Raw genomic sequence first — 21243 nt, 5'->3', positions numbered from 1 at the left:
ATAAATCTTAACTACTTGACATTCATCCCAGCTGTGTGTACATACAACCTCTCTCTCTCCATATATCTCTCTGTCTGTCTGTCTGTCTCTCTCTCTCTCTCTCTCACACACACACACACACACACACACAGAGGCATAGAATAAAATGGCTTTATATCACACAGAAATGATATCTCCAGGAATTACAGTATGACATAGAATAATCTGCCTAAAATAATTTCAATGGAGTGGCAAATGCTTTTTTTTTCCCATCAGATGTAATGTGTTTTTCTTCTAAGTTGTCTTTATGAACAAGGCTTTCTAGTGTTACAATTCATGAAATCAACCAAGTACAATAAGCACAGAGCACAACAGAAGGTCCAAAGGGCCTATCAGAGTTTCTGAACAAGATACTTCCTCCAATTATTTTGAACATTAAACATTTATAGAAGAGTTGGAGATGTGCTCTATTTATTATTAATCTATGCTATATGTAATTGATTTTAAGGTGAGAAATTTTGGTTCAAATAGCTTTTGGAACATTCACTCTTAGATGAAGTGATATTATATCTTCTACAATGCCTTGAATATTATCCAGATTATTAACATATTACACATGGCTTATCAACATTATATGAAATTGAAGTAAAACTTTTGAGTGTACTACCTAATTTAGTTGAAATTTAATGATACAATTCATTGGGAAGTACTTTGCAAAAAGTTATTATGTCTCACTTCTCTAGCATAGCTATTATACGTGGTACAGACAACACATTTGTAGAACATCTTGATTTTTTTTTAAATGCTGAGTACAATTCCATCATCAATGCATGCATTCAGAAATTGCAAATCCCCTTACATTAGTGAACTTCCCCTTCTCCTCTCTCCACACCTACTCATGCTTTAGTTTTAGTGTGGAGCAAATATATAATGTTCTACTACTATTCTATCTGTGATTCTAGCCTTTCTCTCGTAACATTCAAAGCACAGCTTATGGAGTCTGGTACAACCAGATTTTAATAACAAATATGTACTTTAATAGCTGTATGTCCCTCAACAAGTAACTTTTTTTGAATTTGAGTTTCTACATCTGGTACAAAGCAGAATGATACCAATATGATCTTTGTGAGGTTTAAGTTAGCTTTGCTAAGTGCATTCTCTGTAGTATAAGTAAACATTCAATAAGTGCTTGGGATTACTTTTTGTATTGGCATCATCACGATTTACCACAAGAGATCTATTCAGAATGGAGAATGAAGAATGGAGAAACCTGTAGGGAGTTTATTATTTAGAGGAGTTAGACCTGAAGGGATACACAGCCACTATTACTAGCAGGTGCTTGAAGGTGGCCACAGACAATGAGAAGACACCTATTGAGAGGGATAATATACATTATTCCTCTACGTAGTAGCAGTACATTGTGGCTGTCTTGGCAACATGAAAGTATCACCAAAGTACCATCCATGAGTCTAGTATCCCAACATTTAAGTCCTAGAGTACCAATACAGAATATCTGTTTGCCTAGATGGGCCACAACTGTCTTCTGCTTTTTTCTTGTTGTAGTGTTCTGGCTCGAGGTGTGTAACTGTGGCTATAGTGATAGAAATTGTTATAAGATAGGATGGAGATAAAATTTTTAAAAGAAAACTGATTCTATTTTAAAGGGTTTAGTTCTCAACTAAGTTAATGGGAATTCAGTACAGTATTTTAAACTGATAAATAACCAGAAAAGATACAACTTTAGAATGACTAGTCTGGTAGAAATGTGGAAAAAAGATAGACCAGAGGATAGAAGGCAGTGATGAAGGGACTATATCAGCAATCCAAGTGAAAATTTTTGTTTGGATGGAATAAAAATAATAGTATATATTTAAAGATAGCAAGAAACTAGATTTACCACGGGGTAATCTGTTGAGGGCTAGGGCTTCAGGCAGCAGGTTAAGATGGAGAGGGGAGGTGGCTTCGAATGTTATATAGATTAGGATAGGGCAAAACATCTGACTGTAATAGAATAGGTAACAACAAATATGGAGCTCCAGCTAAAGACTAACTTGAATTTGTGCAGGAAATCAAGAGCATACTTCGGCACAGTGGTATAAGATACGGATGAAGTCAGGGTCCACTGTGGAATCTTAGGCACTAAAATAAGACCATAAGACCCAAGACATAAATCACATTTATGGTTGCATCAAATTTGGTTCAGTTAATATATTCTATGCTATTTAACAAAATTTATTGGGTGTCTATGTGCCTAGTCGAGTTAGGCACAGGTGTATATATAAGAAATGGTATAGGGGCACATGGGTGGCTCAGTTGATTAACCATCCGACTCATGATTTCGGCTCAGGTCATAACCTCATGGTCCTGGGATTGAGCCCAGTGCTCAGTGGGGAGTCTGCTTGAGATTCTCTCTCTCCTCTTTCTCTCTATCTGCCCCTGCTTGCATGCACAAGCTCTCTCTCTCAAATAAATTAATTAATTTAAAAAAATGGTACAAATGCTCCCAAATCTGGAGGCATAGTTAAGTCTTTGGAGCATATAGTAATAGCTGAAGTCCTTGCAAGGCTCTAGTGACAGGGGATAAGGCAGAGTAACACTCCTAATTTCAATTTTTCCATGTTATACTTGAATTAATTTTTTAAGAAAAAATTAAAAATGAAATATATTTTAGTTACTTTGAATAACACTCATATCAAACCAACTTTTTTTTATGCATAAGATCCTTTTCCTCATCCTTTTTTCAGAATTAAGAAGTACTCAAGAATCTGACTCCATTTTTGATGTTTAACCACTGACAACTTTCAAACCTCATCTCCCACTTACCCTCTTTCACCACATCTGGTTAAGTGGATAAGAAATCCTGTGTGCAGAGCTACTGTAACTTCTGCAGAGGAAATTCAAACTATGAAAACTCTGGCCCTGGACTGAAGAATAAAATGAAACTAGACTACAAGATGAGCCAAAAGCCTAAATGTAAAATGCAAAATTATAAAGCAACTATAAGAAAAAATATAGGAGAAAAATCTATGTGAAATGAAGTTGAAGCAGTTTTAGATACAACATCAAAAACATAACCCATGAAAGAAAAATAGATGTGAGACTTTATTAAAATTAAAAATAATTGCTCTGCAAAATGCACTGTTAATATAATGAAAGAAAAGCCACAGACTGGAATAAACCTTTGCAGAAAACATCTCTGACATAAGACTTTCATCAGAAATATACAAAGAGGTCTTAAAATTCAATTATAATAGTAACAACCCAACTGAGAACAATGTCCTAATAGACACTTTACCAAAGATGATATATAGATAGAAAATAAGCATATGAAAAGATGCTCAACATTCTCTGTCATTATAGGATCACAATTTTTTTCTTAAATGAGGTAAAGTATAATTCTATTAGAATGGCTTAACCCCCTCCCAAAAAAAAGTTGCTCATACTAATTGCTGGAGACAATATGGATCAAGAACTCTTACTTGCTGTTGGTGGGAACATGAAATAGTATAGACATTATAGTATAGTATAGTATAGCATAGAAGACAGTTTGGCAGTTTTTTAAAACAAGGTAGTCTTACAACATGATCAAGAAAAGATGCTCCTACGTATTTTTCCAAAGGATCTGAAAACTTATTTTCCCAAATAAACAGTAGATGAATATTTATACCAGCTTATTCATAATAACCCAAAGTAGAAGCAACCAGATGCCCTTAAGTAGGTGAATGGATAAGCAAATTGTGGTATACCCCTAAAATAGAATACTATTCAGTCATAAAAAGAAGAGTGCTATTAAGCCATGTAAAAACATGAATGAATCTTAGCTGTAAATTGCTAAATGAAAGAAGCCAATCTGAAAAGGTTTCATACTACTGTATCATACCATTTATATGAAATTCCTGAAAAAGCAAAACCATAGCATCAATAAATCAGTGGTTGCCTGTGTTTCAGGATGGGAGAAAGTTAATTATAACAGTAGACACATACCACTATGCTTTCGTCAAAATTCATACAATTTGATAACATAAGTGTGTGTTAATGTAAAGAAAAGATTTAGAAATTCAAGGATCCCAGGATATAATGCAAAATGTGACAAAATAATCTAACTCTATTACAAATGTACGAAACAAACTTATTGAAGTGAATGGATGGAAAAGGAACTGACATGAGGATGTACATATAGATCAGTGGAATATAATTTAGAATCAGAAGTAAGCCCTATATCTAAGTTTAATTTATTTTCAACAAGTGTTCAAAAATAATTCAATGAGGAAAAATAGTATCTTCAAGTAATGGTTCCGGGACAACGGGATATAAACTTGAAAAAGAAACACACCATAAACAAAATTAATAAAAATATATTGGAAACCTAACATAAGGGCTAAAACATAAATTTTATTAAGGAAAATATAGGACTAAATCTTCATGGCATGTGTTAAACAAACTTTTCCTAGATATTATACCAAAAATATAAGCAACAAGAGAAAAAAGATAAAGCTGACTTCAACAAAATTAAACCACTGGACCTAAAAGAACATCTTCAAGAAGTGAAAGCACAACACACAAACTAGGAGAAAGTATTTGTAAATCATGTATCAGATAAGTGGTTGCATCTAGAATAAATAAAAACCATTACGAATCAAAAAGGCCAATGAGCAAAGGACCTGAATAGATATTTCTCCAGAGAAGATGCATGAGTGGCTAAAAAACCACATTTCCTTGTCTCAATCTCATTAGTCATTAAGGAAATACAATTCAACACAAGAAACGAGATACCCAGTAGGATGAGTATAATCAAAATGGCAGATGATAATAAATGTCGACAAGTGCGTGCAGTAACTGGAACTCTAGCACATTTCTGGTAGGAATGTAAAATGGTGTAGCAACTGGAAATAATCTGGTAGTTCTTCAAAAGGTTAAACTTAGATATGCTTTATGATTCAGTGAATATATATTCCTTTGTATATACCTAGGAGTAATTAAAACATTTGTCCACACAAAATCTTGAGTACAGATATTCATAGTAGCATTAGTCATAATAGCTAAAAAGTAGAAACAGCCTAAAAATCCATGAATTGATGAATAGATACATAAAATGCAGTACCAACCAAATTATAGACTATTATTAAGCAATAAAAAGTAATAAACTACTTATATTTGCTACAATCTGGTTAAACCCTGAAAATGTCCCACAAAGTAAAAGAAGCCAGTTACCAAATAACATGCACTTCATCATTCCATTTATATGAAATGTCCAGAATTGAGAAATGTATAGAGAAAGAAAATAAATTCATGATTTTCTAGAGCTGGGATAGGGAGGATTGGGAAGAAATGGAGAGTGACTAATGGTCCCAGGGTTTTTCTCTGGAGTGTTGGAATTGTTCTAAAATTGATTGCAGTGATGTTTGTACAAGTCTGTGAATATACTAAAATATCCATTGAATTGTATGCTTTAGCTGTGTGAATTGTAGAGTATGGGAATTATATCTCAATATAACTGGCAAACATAATCTACAGTAACCTATGTACTACTGTATTGCTCTTAGTATGGATACTAAATCTGAACAAACTAGATTTTAATAATGTAGATAATTCTCCATTTTTCTTTAGAAAGCATTATTTATTATAGTGATGTTAGTGTGTTGAGTATTCTTTGTACTGAAATTATCCTAATAAAAGACTTTCCCCTGAGACCCATATTTTTTGAGGAGCTGCAAAAAGAGATGACAACTAAAAATTCATGTAGGGGGAAAAAAGGGGGAAACACAGCTTAAATAATATCCCTCTCCATGAATTTCTTATGTTCAAAGGTACAAAACATCAGCTCCAACGATAGAAACTGATTCTGGAGCTCCATAGAAGGAAAGAGAATACATTATGAAATATGCCTGACTAAAACAGAACAACAAAGCAGGCTATATTATGCCTAGCTGGATTTCAGTGATAACAATAGTGATAATTAATTACATGTGCAGTGTTCAGTGCTTTCCTTCCTGACAAGAGAGCAGCAACACTATAATACCTTACAGAGAGAAATAAAGGCCAAGAGTGCTCCCCCTTGAACCACCTCTCTAACATGTCGTGTGTAGTCTGTGCTCTTTGTAATAAAGACAACCAGAATAGGGCAGGGCTTCAGCAAGAACAAATGCACACATAAACAAACTACAGAATACATTCAAATACACTTTTAAAAATAGGCACGATCTCATATTCCTGATAATTATCTCTTTTCTAAGGAGGTTGGTTTGTGTTATTTAGATGCATATTTTCACCTTGAATTCTGACTGATTTTGTAAGCTAGGAACGCTGTTGTTGCACATCTCAGGTCATTGAAAGATTAATATGTTTAATAGACGAAATAAAACTGAAATAATTTTATACTAGAATACTTGGGATTAAATTCCCTAGACCTGCACCATTCTGAATAGCAAAATGATTAAAGTATTACTTAAGACATAGTAAGAAATGAAATTTGCAAATTGTAGCTTCAAAGTTTTTAATAGTCATTATTATTGTCAAAGGCTTTCTTCTTTCTGCATTACTGACATAATGCAGTTCTAAATGTGAGTGCATTAGGTTAAAGCCAATAATTCTGGTTTTGCATCCTTGTTCTGTCATTTACTTTTTTAACCTAGGATACAATATCTCTGGGCTTTGGTTATTAATTTGGATATCATGTTGTAACATCTAATTTATAAGATTATCCTGAGGATCAAGAAAATATTACAAGTTTGAAATACCATGATTTTCCATAAACTATTATTTTGATTGACATGCAAAAGCAAGACTGGGAAGTAAGATATTAATGACAAATTGACTAAATTAAATGTAAGTATTCTTTAAAAGATTATATTGATGAGAACATTACTGTACCTTTGTTAGATGCTAATTATGACATTCACTCTAGAATTTGGCAAGGGCCAGTATGCTAATAAGTAAATATCAAGTTGTTTATTTTTGGCACCTGTGTTTCTCTCTTATTACTTTCTATTCCTGAGACTATGCAACTGAAGGAAATCATTCAAGGATGTCAGCTGTACTCTTACTGCTCACCTAAGCCAGATGTTATTCTGACCCATCTGTTCACGCATTCTCTGCCACAATATGAAAAACAACTGGGGACTGTGAGGTGACACAGTAATTAACCTTGTAAATGACATCAGTATCACAAATGAAACCAACACTTGGTGTTGTGACTTTTGTCAATTAGCAGCAATTAATCTTGGTTGTTTTCCATAATCTCCCTTTAATATTTTATAATTTGTTTAATGGTGGATGCTATAAAATCACTGTAGTTTGCCCCCCTTTTGTCGATAGTTAGATTTCTCTTTGTTATAATGAGCTTTGCAAATACCACTCTTTAAGTTTGGAACAATTCTTTTTACTCCCTTATGAATTGTTGATTTGCTTAAAAAGATACAATGGCCAGTCAGTATCCATCAAATAATAGTTAAAAATAGTTAGCTTTTTCATAGCAACATATTAATTTGAGTCTTTTATAAAAGCCTAATGAAAAAAAAAAAAACTCTTTGGAAAGATCCTGGAACAATACTTAAGGGAAAAGATTTTAAGTTAGAGAAGTGAAAAAAATTATAACTAAATGAAGACCCAAATGGATAGATTTAAGAACAGATTAAACACAGAAGAAGAGAAAATTAATGAATAAAAATTAGTAAATTTGAATAAGAATTAGGGAAATGTTTGAAAATTCATATAATAAAAATACAAAAAAGAAATGAAAAGAAGCATTTCAATTAAACTACAACAATAAGGGAAAAAAGGAAAAACAAAAATATTAAAAAAATGTTGGGGAACTTTCTCATCAGGAGATCCACGTTAAGAGAAATGTTAAAAGTTGTTCTTCACACCGAATGAGATATATCTCAGATACAGAAAGCAAAGAATTGTCTTGTAAAAATTAAGAAATACATGTAAAATGTGTAAACATCAAAGGAAATATAAGGTAATATTGATGGTTTAAGGGTAAAAATATTCATTGTTCAAAGTAAAAATAAAGACAATATAGTATATAGTACAATGCAGGATAACAAGAGTACAGGATATGAGAAGAGGAAATGTAATATACTATTTTAAGATAATTATACTGTTCTCAACAATATATTATTTGCATGCAGAAAGGTATAACCTAAAGATGAACATTTTAATCCCTAGAGCAACCACTAAAAATGAACTTTTGTTTCCTCTTTTTAGAGGAATAACCAAAATGGGAAAGGCAGGGGATAAAATGGATTACTAACACTATAAAATTAACAAAAATGAAATTAGAAAAAAATGTGTAGAGGAACAAAATAGTCAATACCAAATGGCAACTTTAAACTGAAACATATCAATAAATATAATAAAATGAATTGAATGAAAACTCCATTTAAAAGCTAGATAACCCCAGTTGTATAAAAAAGCAAGCCTGTATTTATGCTCTTTATGAGAAATAAAGCTTAAATAACAGTTTTAATGCATATGTATAAAAAAGGATATAGCTACAAAAACAAAATATAAAGTAGAGTGGCTACTTTAATATCAGAAACAGTAGATTTTGCCACAAAGAATTTTGAAGAGATAAAGGGAAATATTTTATAATTGTAAATATTAAAAAATATAATAATACTATATGTGTGAGCACCTAAAAACAGTATTTAAACACATGAATTCAAAGTTGACTGAACTAAAGAGAATAGGCAAACCCACAATGAAAACAGGAGATTTTAATATTTCTCGTCCAGCAATTGATAAACAAGTGAATAAAAGCATCAGGAAAAAATGCTGAGTATTTGAATATAACTATCAAACAACTTTCTATTGATAATTGTGCTTTTTAGAATATTTTACTCAATAATTATAGAAACAAATTATTTTCAAGTACACGTGGAACCTTCCCCAAAACAGACCAGATACTGGACCATAAAATGAGTAGCACTAAACATCAAATAATTAAATTCTTACAAAGCACATGCTCTGACCACAATGGTATTAAATTAGAAAACAAAAGTAAGAATCCAGAAAACTATAAATATTTTGAAATTAAATAAGACAAATTTAAATAAACCACAGCTGAAAGAAAAAATTTTAATAGCAATTATAAAATATTTTAAGTTGAATTATAATTAAAATACTAAAATGTATAATGCAACAAAAATTGTGCTTAGATGTAATTTTATAGTTTTTAATGCATATGTTAGAAAACAAGATCTGAGACAAATAATCTAAACTTTCACCTTAGGAATCTAAAAAATAAAGAGCAAACTAAACCCAAGGCAAGCTGAAGAAAGAATATAATAATGAGTAGATTGGAAATCAATGAATGAAAACAGAAAGCAATAGATAAATCAATTAAATCTACAGCTGATTCTTTGAAAATTTACAATCCCTTACCTAGACTGATGTAAGAAGATAGAAAAAACAGGTCAACATTGGACACAATGATGGTAAAATTCATAAAAAAATGTTGATTGAAAGAAGTCATATATAAAAGAATATGTATTATGTTTCCAACTATATATACTTAAAAAAAAAAGCTATTATTTCAAGAATGCATACTTAGGGGGTAAATTTACAAAGAAGTTCAAGTGAGAATAGCTGCTATCTTTGTGGGAAGGAATAAATAGTGACTAAGTTATGGAATGAGGTTTGCATTGAGGGAATTGATAATGTTCTATTATTGCTTTGGGTTATGGTCACATGGATATTCACTTTTTGAAAAAATTACTGAGCCATACTTTTTAAAAGTATTTCTTATCTATATGTACAGATTTCACACTAATAGAACAATGATTTTAAAAGAAAGTCAATAGTTCTTATTGAACAAAGACAAGTGGTCTTCCAAAATAAATACTTCTAAATAGACTCTACAGTTGGAAAACCAATAACTGCTGTGTACATATTGACTCCAAATCATTAATCTCTTCTTATACAGCCACATTTAAAACAACACCTTCAGTTCGAATGTGAACAAACATAAGACATTAAGGTGTGTGTTTTTGTGCACGTATTGGGAACCCAGTCTTGGTTCAATATTCTTTTCTAAACTAATGACTATAAACAATTTGACCATTTAGAGAACATTTTAGTGAATGGATTTGAACCTATAAATGCAATCATTTACAACTATTAACTGTAGTGAGGCCTTTATGTGTTTGTGTTGGTATGTGTATTTGAGTAAAGTATTTGTCAAAAACCCAACAAAGTCTAGAGAGCCAAAGACTGCTTTTTATTAAAAGTGCAGAGTTACAGGAGGGTAATTTAAAACAACTGAATCAAAAAAGTAACTGTTTTAACGAACCATGAGAGACTGTGGACTCTGGGAAACAAACTGAGGGCTTCAGAGGGGAGGGGGTAGAGGGGTGGGATAGGCCGGTGATGGGTATTAAGGAGGGCACATACTGCATGGTGCACTGGGTGTTATATGCAAATAATGAATCATGGAACATTACATCAAAAACTAAGGATATACTGTATGGTGACTAACATAACATAATAAAAATTATTATTAAAAAAAGTAACTGTTTACATTAAGGATAAATATGACCAATATTGCTGGAAATGCCTGAACGTTAGCTGAGTACATAGCTATCAAATAATAGAAAGCAAACCAAATTAAGTGAATAAATCTATTAAATCATATACATCCTAGTGTCTAATAGCTTTCATGTATTGAGTGTTAGGCACTATTCTTGGTGTCATATGTTCATTATTCCCAAACTTAGAATTTCACGAGATAATTTGTAATCTTCCTTTAGATACAAGTTAACAAAGACTCATAGGGAAAAGGCTTCTCACTGTCTATCTCTATCCCACCTTTATTATCACTTTCCACAGTATTTTTTTTCATATATATCTATATATATTTGAGGCATTTCACCTTTTTGATTGATGGATATTTTGTAACATAAAATGGGAATGCATGGCAATCCCCAGGGTCCCTAACATGCACTCAATTTCCTTTTGTTTCATAAATATCTTGAGTAAGGAAAAGCATTTACATTTCTCCCCCTCTTGAATATCCAGTGGAAAAATTTATACCTGCACATCTATACTAGAACAGTCTGAAGTTATTATTATTATTTTTTTTGGTAGTGACTTGATAGTACTTCACTTGTGTACTTAAAACCAACAGAGATTTGTGGGGCTCTGTTTTCATTCTAGCACCTTCTACTTTAACAATTGATTTGCCACTTGGGTAAATCACTCGTAGTCTTCAGTGAGACAAAAGAAAAGAGTATTTCTTCAAAATGCTCACAGCCTCCCTGTGGTTTATAAAGATGCTCTGCAGAACTTAACACCTTCAATGAAGAAAAATGTAACTTAATTCACAATGAGCCTCTTCCTTGTGAAAGAAGAACTTCAAGAGGAATAATCTGTTGTTTTCTTATTCTTTTTTTAAAAAATCATTTTTGATAAAATTTAGGAAATATACATCCAGCGAGACAACATGGAGATTGCCATACGTCTTACGTTACAGTCATCTGAAAAATGCAATAACTATAATGATAGGAAATTCTCTATCCACTTCCTTATGTCTCCACCTTAGTAAAGACTGGGTATAGCAAGGGTAGGTTATTTAAACTGGATTATACATTTCCTGGCCATCTTTAAGAATGGAATATAACTTATCTGGTCTCCAAGGATGGGGATGACTTTCTTAGGTTCTATTTGCTTGCCTACCCACCTTTCTCTCCTAAAAGTAGCTCTTAACTATTTTTCATAGCTCTTAGCAGAGAGGCAGTCTTGGAAAGGTTTTATACATTGCTCTCTAACTTGGTCATGGTCATTTGCATCAAAAGAAAGGAAATTGGACCCAAAGGCACCCAACCATGGACTCCAGTAAGCAATCGAAGAAAAGGGTTATGTGAGAGCTTTGCCCCACAATTCTGATTCCCTATCTTGGTGAATTTGAATAAGAGATAAACTACCATCAAAAAGAGAAACAAAGGCACTCAAAAACCAGGGAGGATGGAATTGGCCGATGGGTCACATTAATGGTCACATGTTCCAATTGGAAGAAAAAAATAAAAGCATCTCTAAAAACTCTACTACTGAAATCGTGGTTAAATCATCAATTACTGTTAAGTTACCAGAGTATTTGGTTTGTCTGAAAGATATACTAAAACTTCTTGAATTCTATTCCTGTAAGTGGATACAGAACGTCAGATTATGTTCAGTGAGATGAAGGAATACCAAGAGCAAAATTATGGAGAATTTGTAACTGGAGAGTTGGGGATTGAACTACTTTTGATATGATAGCCAAAGAAGCCTCTCTGAAGAGGTGGTTTTTAAGATTTCATTGATGGATGGGAAACTGAGTTATATGCTAGGGGAAGGAAGAAAAGTATAAGGCTCTAGGATTTGAAATGGCTTGGGATATGCAAAGGAAAATAAAAGAGAGCAGTATGTTTGGATAATGGTGATCAAAGGAGACAGGAGTATCAAAAGATGAAATGGTGAACAGAAGTTAGATAATACTGACCTCAGAAATCTATGCTAATAAGTTTCTATTTTATCTTAAGAACAATGAGAGGCCACTGAAAGATTTTAAGGGAAAAAAAATGGAGCAAAATATGTCTAGTTACTAGTTATATGCTTAAAGACTTTTTTTCATATGTATATAGCTTCATTTCTATACCTAAATTGACTGTTTATAAACAAAACACACATAAAATAACAGCATGGCTCTGGTATTATATTCTAATTTATTAGGGTACTGGTAAAACTTTTTGTTAGAAGAGGCTAGGAAATACCTCTGTTTTAGTTCTGGGAAAACTGTCCACTGCAGTAAAAACAGTTCTTAACTTCCATTGATCTATGCCCAATCCAAGTGTTGCCATGGACCACAGTATTTCCCTGGTCTTTTTCTTCCTAAGATTCTACTTGTGACAAATTCTCATTGTACATTTTCAAATTTTAGTTTTTATGTTTTAATTGTTGTATTTCTTTTTTAAATTATGTTAGTCACCATACAAGTACTTCACTAGTTTTTGATACAGTGTTCCATGATGCATTATTTGCATATAATCATTGTATTTCTAATGCTATAAGTATTTATATTTTCATATACCTTCTTGTAAAATTGTGAAATTGTGAAAATCTGGATATGTGATTATGGTCTAACTCAAATACTTTGTACAACTATCGTTTGCAAAATTCTGATGTTAAAAGCTTTAGAACCAAAATAAATTCCGAAATATACCATGGAAAAAAAGAAATAAAAAGAAATATACCATGAATTCCAAACAAAATCTCCAGGGATTTTTGTAGGACTATGGAAAAAGCATTTTTAAAGGTTATTGAACAAACAAATAAAGCAAAACTTGCAAAAATTAGCAAGAAGATTATATTATTCTAATGGAATTGATAGAATAATTATGTCCACATTAATGAAAATATATTTGAACACCTGTCAGATTCATAGATGGAGAGAAATATTCTATTGGCACACATAGCAAAAGAACTCACAGAAAAAGAATAAAACAAAATTTAACACTCATCCAACAAATATTTATTGATCAAAAATTAAGTATTGTTCGGAATGCTTGGAATGCATCAATAAATAAACCAAACAATAATCATTGCTCCTTATGGAACATACATTATGGTACAGACAGAAAGAGACAGATAAAATATTATCTTCTCTTTTATTGATGCCTTCTGGCTGAAATCCTCTCTGCTCCATATGCCCTAAATTGATCTGGGAGGACTGGAGAAAGAGGTTCTGCAATCACATCCAGCTCTGTGCTCTTTAATCCCCCAGGGCCTACAGCCTCTCACCCCTTGGAGGCTTCTCTGCCTTTCTGAGTCTAGCTCACCCTCTTTTTATTGCCCAGTTTACTAATTGTTTGAGGGGCTCTGTACCACACCTAGGCTCCTGGCTCTCCTCTCCCTGGGTCCCTGTGTGCCTTGCCTGTGTTCCACCCTGCACAATTAGCTCTATTTCAGCAACACTTTATAGCAAAATCAGTACAAATAAAAATCCCTCAGTGAAAAAAATACATATATATTCTATATATTTACATAATTATGTGAATTATATTGTATTTTTGATGATAATAAGTGCTATAGAGAATAATAAAGAGAATGGTAAGAGTGTCAGATGTATCACAATACAGAGTAGTAAAGATAGACTTCATTAAATAAGAGATTTGAGTAGGAATTGACAAAATGTATACTAAAAACTAGATGCATAAAATCAAAAGATAGATGGGACTCTAGAAAAAATTATCACAAATAAAAAATATTTGGTTAATACCATAAAATTATATAATTTAAGTAGACAAGACCTTTCATAATATTTCATAATGTGTATTTAAAAAAGCGATTTTTTTTTAACCTTAAAGCCTGACAAAATGGACATTCAACACTGCGACATACTTTGTTATTGAATTTAAGGCAATGCACATCACCACACCTTTTCTGGAAAACAAGTAGTCAGTAAATGCCAACATATATTTAAAATATCAATACTCTTTACCAGTAATATCACTAATAGGAGTTTATCCTAGAAAGTAAACAGAGAGGTTGTCAAGGTTTATGTATATAGAGTTGCTGCAGTGTTAAGGTAATAAAAGGGGAAACCTGAAAAAGATATTAATATCTAAAAGCAAATAAATAATAAAATCCTTCTTGAGACATCCTTTTATTCTAATCTTCTCTGTAATTAATCATTACTATACGGATTCAATACCACCATCAACTTTTCCCATTGCTGGCATTTGATGACAAGCACCCAGAGTTTCTCTTTGCATGTATCGTGCAACAAACTCTGACCAATGCATTCTCAAGAGGCAGTAAGAGAAATCTTTACAAAATTAAATCCAACATACATACTTGCCTAAAAGACTGTCAGGGCTTTGTGTTGCTTTTAGAATAAGGAGCAAATCATTAATGTATCCGACAGTATCCTTAATATATCCTATAATTCCTTGGAGGGCTGGGCCCTGACCTACTACTCAAACTTCATTCATACCAGGTTTCCTCCTTCTATTCTGAGTCCTGGTCAACCCTACCTTATTTCAGCTTTTTTAAAGTACCATGCATACCCTTGTAACATGGCCTTTGTATATGATGCTCACTCTGGCATACAACAGGCACTCAAATACTTGATGGTTGAAAATGAGCAAACTGATGAATGAGTGATTAAAAGAATGAATTAAGAAAATAGTGCAGTTTATTGTGGAAAAAGTACAGAGAATATACTCCCACATTTTAAACCATACTCCCTGGTATAATATAACTGATTGCTTAAAAGAGTATATTTAAAATTAAAAGTAAACATTGTGGGAAATTATAGACATAATGAAATTAGTGAAACAATATGATACTCAATAGACATCACTTAACATGAAATTTTTGAATAAAAAAATAGGGTTGAGGTATGAGACAAGGATTGCTTATATAGATGTTGGAGTCCTCTCCTCAGATGAGATTAAACTGTCAGCAGTTTAACTCAAGATGTCTTTTTCATGTACTGATTATGTTGAAAGCATTTTATTTGGTGATGAGAAAATAAAGCTGAAGAAGGCACATTTCCTAATATATTTTAGTCTTAATAAGGAGGTTATATCATAAAAAAAAGAATATTAGAATACAGAAAACGAATGCAGTGCATGAACATGGAAATAGGGTTTCTGAAAGTAGAAACTATTATAAAAATAGGACGAGAAATACGTATTTACTTTCCCAATTTAGGTACACTCAATTTATAGAAATCCTGCTAAATATAAGTAGTTACTACCATATGGCAAAATATATATATGTTGTGAATATGTAACTAGCTCTTAACTTGTTTTGAAAAGTCAAAATGAAGTGATGGTGATTTAACTGTAGAATTTATTCTTTGTGTCTAGTCATCGGCGGGATTTATTAAGTGTAGATGACAAGAGTAAAATGAAAGCTAAGAAGTACCAAAGATACTCTCTGTGCTTGATGTCGGAAAACTTACTGATCCTTCTCCCCCAAATGAATATGTTGACACATCTCAGCAGAGGTGCTGGAAGTCCAGGACTACAAATGATGAAGAACGTGAAAGTTCTTTTCTCTAAGATTGAACTTTCCTTTAAGGCACAATCAATCCATCACATAGTTGACACCATTTTGTATTTTTGTGTCATTATCTGAAGCAATGATCTTATGAAAAACACATGGATCACTAGCCTAGTCAGTGAATGTGAACAGATTCGCCAAAACTAGCTGAGTGACCTTGCACAGACCGCTTAGCCTCTCTGTGTCTCAGTTAGCCAGCTGTGAAAAGACGTTTCTATAAATGTCTTTGCAATTCATTCTGGCTCTACAAATCACTCTGGAATAGCACTTTTTAAAAAAAAATGTAAATAATAAAATATGGAACATATAAAATGGCTGAGTATGAAAATATTATCCAAAAAAATTGAGAAAACCAAGCAGATATTTTGCATAAGAAACCGGTTCCTCAAAAGGATAAGAATAAGGGTAAGAAAACCTAAGAGAAGAATAAGAGCTATTATTGTTAAAATAGTAAAAAGAAAACCAAAACAAAACCCTGAAGAAATATATATTCACTCACAAATATAACCTATAATTGTTCCCATTGAATACCATCTCTAAATCACAATGGTTTTGAGCAAGTTAAACCTCCCTTCAACACATTAACACTGTAGAAAAGAAGTCAAACACTAAAAAAATAGAAAAAAAGAGGACCCGAATGAATGTTTCTTTAGACTAAGTCATTTATTTTTTAAAATATTTTATTTATTTTAGAGAGAGAAAGCGAGAGAGAGGCAGAGGGGGTGGGAGAGGGAGAGAAACCCAAGTAGACTTTACTGATCACAACCCTGAGACCATGACTTGAGCCAAAACCGAGTCCAATGCTTAACTGACTGAGCCATCCAGGTGCCCCTAGACTAAGTCATTTAAATCATTCTTTATCAATATTCAGATTTAAAAAGTTATTTCTTTACAGTTTATAAAATATGTCCACATATATTGCTACTTTTCTACATATATCTGCTTTACAGAAGATGAAACTGAGACTCATAGAAGTTAAATGACTTGTCTACTATAGTTAGCTAATAAGTGGAAAAAAGTAGAAGTTGATTTCACATTTTTTAATTACAAATCTAAATTTTCTCTTGATTAAAGATTTTCAGAGTCAATATTTATATTTCCTAGAGGGAGGAAGTAAGTTTTTTTTTAATCTCATTAATATAGTCAAGGATGCTTGTTTTGAAACAAATACATTTCACTCATGTAGTAAGTCAAATAAAGAACTGTTAACAACCACAGAAAGCTATCATAAATTAATTCCATGGCCCAATAAGAGGAGCAGGACACTTAATTATAGGCAGTGACATCAGCACTTGCTTTACCATACATGCACAGACTGGTATCCTGCGCACCTCTGCCCTTTATCCCGCAAAATACAGCCAGGACTACTACATGATATTTGACCAGATTATAACATAATGACAACACTCTATGGTTTATCAGCTGTATCTGGAAATAAGATTCAATGGGCACAGTTGGTAAGGCTTACTACATAAGTGAATGAAAGTGCTGTGTGGACTCCACAAAAGCAGGCCTCCTGTGCCACATAGCCCAGCCTCCACCTTGATGAAGTCAAGAATGTTTAGTTTTATAAGATACTGACAAAATGTATGATCCCATCTAAAATGGCTGCCTAGACCTGACGCACTGTTAAAATAACTCGTTCTATATTTCAATCTAGTCAACACAAGAAAAGACAACATTTCTTTGAAGACTTCTAATACTAGAATTGTCACTGGTCTCTGAACAGGTTATACACAGTTCTGAGAACACTGACAGTGACAATTAATCAACCTGGTTAATAGTTATGATTACCAGAGGGTATTGCACCAATAATTTGCTAATAAATCATATGCAATCACTGTATTCTGCATTTTAGGTGCCTCCCCGTACTATGTGGTCAAATATGGATTTGGTAACTGACTAGACTTTTCAAATGTGCCACGTTATTAAGAGGAAACTGTGATATACTAAATATGATTACCTCAAAAATTATTATACTATATACACTTCAATATGAATTATTATTATTATCTCTCCCTTCTCAGAACTCAACACTATTATGAATGCAAAATGGTAGAACCACTTTGGAAGACAGTTTTGCAGTATCTAACAAAACTAAACTGACTCACAAAACTAAATATACAATCCAGCAATTGTACTCCTTGGTATTCAGCCAAAGGAGTTGAAAAAACTATATCAACATAAAAACCAGAAGTCAGATGTTTCTAGCAGCTTTATACATAATTCTCAAACATTGGCAACAACCAAGATGTCCTTCAGTAAGTGAATGGATAAGTAAACTACGGGTGATCCAGACAATGAACTATTTTTCAGCACTTAAGATAGATGAGCTACCAAGCCATTAAAAGACATGGAAGAAACTCAAGTGCACACTAATAAATGAAAGAATCCAATCTGAAAAGACTATGGACTACACCATTCCAACCATTTTACATTCCGCTAAAGGCAAAACTCTGGAGACAATAAAAAGATCTGTGGTTGCCAGAGGTAGGGGGATGGGACAGGAATAATGAAGCACATAAAATTATTAGGGCAGTAAAAATGTATGATTTTGTAACGATGAATATACGTCACTATGTATTTGTCCAACTCATGGAGTATATAACAACAAGAGTGAACCCTAATGTAAACTATGGACTTTGGGTAATTATGATGTGTCAATGTATGATGTGGGTTTAAGAAAAAAGTTCCATTTCGATGAGCAATGTTGATAATGGGGAGACTATCCATGTGTGGGGCAGGAGATATGTGGAAACCTCTGTACCTTCCTTTCAATTTTATTATAAACCTAAAATTGCTCTAAAAAATAAGGTCTTTTAAAAAGTACTTACATTAAATGAATGAAAACCCCACTGCAACATAGGAATTGGGCACATTCTAAAATTTCATCTTTTATTTTTTAATTTTTTTTCATAATAATATTTTTATTGTATTATGTTATTCACCATACAGTACATCCCTGGTTTTTGATGTAAAGTTCGATGATTCATCTTTTAAATGATGGAAGGCATACAAACAATTCTAAGCAGTATAAGGCACTGAAGTTAATATTAATAACCAATATATTAAGTACTTAATACATAGCAGTCTCTATAGATGAACACTTTAAATCAGTTATCTCACTTGATCCTAGGAATTCTATAAAGAAGGAGCTACTACTATCTCAGTTCCATATAGGAGAAAACTGCATCTTGGAAAACTTAAGCAACATAGTCATAGGCAGAAAATGCTAATATGCTCCGGTGAGGATTCAGTATAGTTTCCAGAGGCCTAATCCCTAATAATACTAATTTTTATAGAAGTCAACTATAAGCTTTCTGAAAAAAATTTTTTTTTAAAAATTACAAGTTCTACATTATAATCAGGAAAACATATTTTCTTCCTTTCTCCTTACTTGCCAGTAACTGCTGTTGCAGTTTGGTCTCCTCAAAGTTGGCGGGGATTTCTGTTGTTTAACAAGGAGTAGGAAGAAGTTAGAGGCTGAGAATTCCGGAGATAAAGACTTGGGCTGATGTAAATCCTCAAAGTCATTGTCATGTCCTGAGCATCCTTTTCTTCATTTACTCTAGAATTTTCCTCTCTGCTTTCTTACCCAAATTTACTACTTGCTATTTAGAAATAAAATTTTCCTCCTTTCCTAATTCACTGTAGAATAGCCATAAATATATAGATTTTCTAATCTGTCTTTTAACCTCCAAGACTTTGGAAATTTTCTTAGAGCTTAGTAACAACAGCGGAAAATGAAATAATTGTATTTTAAAGGTGAAAAGATTCTCCTGCAAGGAGACTAGCAGTAATGAATGTCTCTAGCATTTACTGGAGTGTAAATGGAGTTAAGCTACCCTCTTTGCATGATCATGTTTAATTTGAGTGTTTCTCAAGTGTATGAATTTCAAAAATATCAACAATTTAGAACTTTAATCCCTGAGTGAAATAAAGTGTAAAATATCCTCTAATGATAAATCTTTGCCTGATACACAAGAGAACACTGATTCACAAGAGTCCTTGTTCACTTACTGAACTCGTATGAATTGGGTGTTATGTTGAGCATCCTTTACCAGTCATAAATGTAAAGCATTCATCAAATTTGATAAATGTGCCCTCACCTAACTGCTTTAGTGCATTTACTATTATTTTTGACATAGATATAATTTTGAAATGGCCTTTGCATTTTAATGATGAGAAAATAATAATTATTTTTTTTTCACTATATAGACTATTAAGAGTGATCCTTTGCATATAGAAACGTCTAAACATTTTTTTTCACATTTTCCAGAAAAACAGTACACTTTTGACTTAAAGCAAATATTTATCTGTGGCCAATTAAATAAGATAAATAATGGGAATATTATTCACATTTAATATGAATAGTGATATATATAGATTCATAGCTATCATCTTTGCAATTCTTATCTATATTTTCCATTTTCCTTTGTTTCTATTTTCCCTATTTCTCTGTGGCATGGTTTTAATTGAGCAATCTATATATTCCATTTTATCTCCTATTGTAGCATATAATTTTTTATTCATTTTTAGTGACTGCTCTATTGTTTACAATATTTATTTTTATAAATTTTAGTCCACTTCCAGGGTGCTTGGGTGTTTTAGCAGGTTAAGCATCCAACTCTTGATTTTGGCTTAGGTCATCATTTCAGGGTCCTAAGATCCAGCCCAGCATTAGGCTCTGCACTCAGAAGGGACCCTGCTTGAACTTCTCCCTCTCCTTCCCCCTCCACCTCTCACCCCCTAGCCCCCATGCTCTCTCTCAGATAAATAAATCTTTAAAAAATTTTTTTTAGTCTACTTCCAATTAATACGATATTGCTTCATGTTTAGTACAGCTCCCTTATCAAAAAGAGTATTCCCGATTCCTCCTTCACCTCACTTGTTACACTTCTGTTATTCATTTTATTTTATGTGATATAATGGCCTAGTACATTGTTACCATTATGCTCTAAACAAAGTTATCTTTTAGATAAGTAATTAATTAGAAAAATAAATGATTTGGTCTTCCTTTTATTGATTCCCTCTGGGACACTCTTTTTTATGTAGATGTAAGTTTCTGAGATAGCCTTCTCATTTCCTCCTGCTTGAAAACTTTCTACTAACACTACTTTCAGGTCAGGTCTGCTAGCAAAGAATTCCCTTTTATTTCAGTTTGAGAAAGTGTTTATTTCTCCTTCACTTTTAGAGTATAATTTTGCTGGATACAGA

This window comes from Ursus maritimus, unplaced genomic scaffold, assembly GCF_017311325.1.
Source record: "Ursus maritimus isolate PB19 unplaced genomic scaffold, ASM1731132v1 scaffold_18, whole genome shotgun sequence".
Taxonomy (NCBI): Eukaryota; Metazoa; Chordata; class Mammalia; order Carnivora; family Ursidae; genus Ursus; species Ursus maritimus.
Note: the sequence above shows the minus strand (reverse complement) of the source record.